The sequence below is a fragment of the Gossypium arboreum genome, chromosome 12 (assembly GCF_025698485.1).
Source record: "Gossypium arboreum isolate Shixiya-1 chromosome 12, ASM2569848v2, whole genome shotgun sequence".
Taxonomy (NCBI): domain Eukaryota; kingdom Viridiplantae; phylum Streptophyta; class Magnoliopsida; order Malvales; family Malvaceae; genus Gossypium; species Gossypium arboreum.
Genome location: NC_069081.1, coordinates 61,897,204 through 61,901,094, shown reverse-complemented (window position 1 = coordinate 61,901,094; position 3,891 = coordinate 61,897,204).

Here is a 3,891-nt window from a genome sequence, read left to right as displayed (position 1 = left end):
GGGGTGCACCAGTATTGTTTGTGAAAAAGAAAGACGGAACCATGAGAATGTGCATTGACTATCGTCAATTAAATAAAGTGACAATAAAGAACAAGTATCCGTTACCACGTATTGATGATTTGTTTGATCAGCTAAAGAGAGCCTCAGTGTTTTCGAAGATAGATTTGAGATCAGGTTATTATCAGTTACGAGTTAGAGACTCAGATGTGCCTAAAACCGCTTTTAGAACGAGGTACGGTCACTACGAGTTCTTAGTGATGCCGTTTGGGCTCACTAATGCCCCTGCTGTATTTACCCCTGCTGTATTTATGGATTTGATGAATCGAATCTTCAGACAGCATTTGGATCGGTTTGTAGTTGTGTTTATAGACGACATTTTGATCTATTCGCGAGATGAAACCGAACATGCCGAGCATCTGAGATTAGTGTTGCAGATTTTACGAGACAAGCAGTTATATGCTAAGTTCAGTAAGTGTGAGTTCTGGTTGAAAGAAGTTAGTTTTTTGGGGCATGTGGTATCCGCATCGGGTATTAAGGTTGATCCAAGTAAAATATCGACCATACTTGATTGGAAGCCTCCTAGAAATGTTCTTGAAGTTGAGAGCTTTTGGGACTTTAGGTTACTACTGACGGTTTGTAAAGGTTTTTCGATGATAGCTACACCAATGACGGCTACTTGAGAAAGATGTTAAGTTCGAATGGTCGAAAAGTGCCGAAAAGTTTCGACCAACTAAAGACCTATTTGATTGAAGCTCCAGTGTTAGTGCAGCCTGAATCTGGTAAAGAGTTTGTCATTTACAGCGATGCGTCTTCAAATGGTCTAGGTTGTGTGTTGATGCAAGAAGGCCGAGTTGTAGCTTACGCGTCGAGGCAATTAAAACCACATGAGAAAAACTATCCGACCCATGATCTCGAATTAGCTGCCATCGTATTCGCTTTAAAAATCTGGCGACATTACTTGTTCGGAGAGAAGTGTCATGTGTATTCGGATCACAAAAGCCTCAAATATTTGATGACTCAAAGAGATTTGAATCTGCGACAAAGACGTTGGCTTGAATTGTTGAAAGACTACGAGCTTGTCATTGACTATCACCCGGGAAAAGCCAACGTGGTTGCCGATGCTTTAAGTCATAAATCACTGTTTGCTTTGTGAGCAATGAATGTACACCTGTCCGTGTCATCCGATAATGTCTTAGTGGCAGAATTAAAGGCCAAACCATTATTAATTCAACAAGTTCATGAATCCCAGAAAGTTGACGATGAATTGGTTGCTAAACGAACTGAATGTGTTTCAAATGTGGAGTCAGAGTTTCAAATTGATGATGACGATTGTTTGAGGTTCAGAAGTCGATTGTGCGTCCCAAGAAATTTGGAACTTATTTCGATGATTTTGAATGAGGCTCATTGTGACAGCCCTAATGTGACCCTAGTCGGGAAGTGGTTTCGAGGCCACAAAACCGAGTCATAAAAATAATTAGCTGTCATATTTGATGCTTATTATATGTATATATGCATGTGTGAAAATTTCATATTTGAATTTTGTTTAATTGTAGGCGAATTTTAGTAAATAGGACTTATGTGAGAAAATTTGGATATGTGCTAGGCAAATGTAAAGTGGCCTATTAATGCATGTTATAGAAATGGTGGGTTTGCATGTCAAATTGCCCAATATTTGAGCTAGTGGCCGGCCATGCTATGGGGCATAGCATATTTTAAGCATGATGTGCTAATGTGGTATGTAGGAAACAATAAAATAAAAAGCTAGTAATAAAGAAAACAAAATGTCCATCCTTTTTCATTCTTCTTGACCGAAATTCAAAAGGAAAGAAAGGAGGAAATGTGGAAGAGATTCGGCCATGCTTGTAGCTAGGTTAAGGTAAGTTTGATGTTGTTCCATGAGATTCATGCATATTTTTGATGTTAGTTTGAGTTCTACCTAGCCCATGGTTTAAATCTTGCTATGTGATGAAGATGATACTCGGCCATGGGTGTTGTTTTCTTGGTTGGTGTTTGTTTCATGCTAAATCTAGATGAACAATGGGGGTTGTCACTTAGGTTAAGATCAAAGAAATTAATCTTGTTAAAACTTTGAACTAATAATGCCCATATGTGTGATAGCCGAACATAGACTTTGTTTAAATCTTGCTATGTGATGAAGATGATACTCGGCCATGGGTGTTGTTTTCTTGGTTGGTGTTTGTTTCATGCTAAATCTAGATGAACAATGGGGATTGTCACTTAGGTTAAGATCAAAGAAATTAATCTTGTTAAAACTTTGAACTAATAATGCCCATATGTGTGATAGCCGAACATAGACTTTGTTTAAAGTCTTGGTCAAAGGCCGGTTAAGTGTTTTGGAAATGATTAAGCTAGGTGTTTGATCTTTTGGTTCGGCATAGTACATAAAATGTTGCTAGATGGAGAAAAATTCAGCCAGCAAGATGTGTGCTAAGGCCGAATATAATTTTGTATATTAATGAGTAATGCATGTGTTGAATTGATGGAATGGAGAGGATGCTTTAATAGCGCATATATGTGTATTAGCCAAGTTTTGAACTTGAAACAAAATGGTATTTGGTCAATACAAGTGACCATACTTGTAGAATGTATTAAGTATGCAATCGGCCTCAACATAGACATGCATGTTCGGCCACACGAATGAATGCATAGATTGATGTTGTACATTCGGCTATAGGGAAAGCATAATGATGATCCTATCTTGACTTAGACAATCGGCTCAAGGAGAATTTGTTAAGTGCTTAGTTAATTGATATTAGGTTAATGATGTGTGTATTTGGTCATAAAGGTGCACATGAGGAAATGTTTGATTAATTGTACTAAATTGCTCAATGTGATTAAAAATGCCTATGACCATTTTGTATTTGAGCTAAAGGTGACCATATGACCTATCAAACTCCTTGTCATATTCGGCCATAAGCAAGCATAATGAGACTTTAATAAGTTAAATTTGTTTGAATTAGCTCAAGAGCTTAGAGGACCACAGTTGGATAAGGGAAAGGAAAAAGTGATCGAATAGCCGCCGAAATTGTTCGACCACCTCCAAGGTAAGTTTTCGAGTAACGAGACTTAGTTCACGATTTGATTAAGTCATGACGTATGAGCATAACAAATATACGGTGATATGATGATTCTACTTGAATTATATGTTGAGTTAATTAGTCTATACGTATGACGGGTAGCCGTATGTGCATAGAGATCGTGTCATAAAGCAAACTAAACCATGCTATTTGTATGTGGCTAGTGAGCCAAAAATGGGATTGCTTAATACGTGACTTGTGTTTGAACTCTAATTATGAAAATGAAATATAGATGTATCATGATTTATTGATATGTGCATGAATATTTGGATGATAACCGGGCTAAGTCCCGAAGGCATTTGTGCGAGTTATTATATCCGGGCTAAGTCCTGAAGGCATTTGTGCGAGTTACTATATCTGGGCTAAGTCCTGAAGGCATTTGTGCCAGTTACTATATCCGGGCTAAGTCCCGAAGGCATTGGTGCCAGTTACTATATCCGGGCTACGTCCGAAGGCATTGAGCGAGTAGCTATATCCGGTTAAATCTCAAGGTACTTGGCTTGGGAATGAGCGACCTTGCTGTAATAGTTTCAATTAATATGCTCGTAAAATCCCAGCAATGAGGTATGTCTCGTATATGCATTGAATTAGTTGTGTAACACCCCGAACCCGAGACCGTTGCCGGTGTCGGACACGAGGGGTTAACAAGCCAAAACCACTTATGGCACCGACCAATTTGACATTCCCAGGCAAGCTGGAAAACTGCGTCGCTGTCGCCTTAAAAAGCATATCTCGAGTTTCACAACTCAGAAACTGATTCCGTAAATTTTACCTGAATTTAGACTCATATATC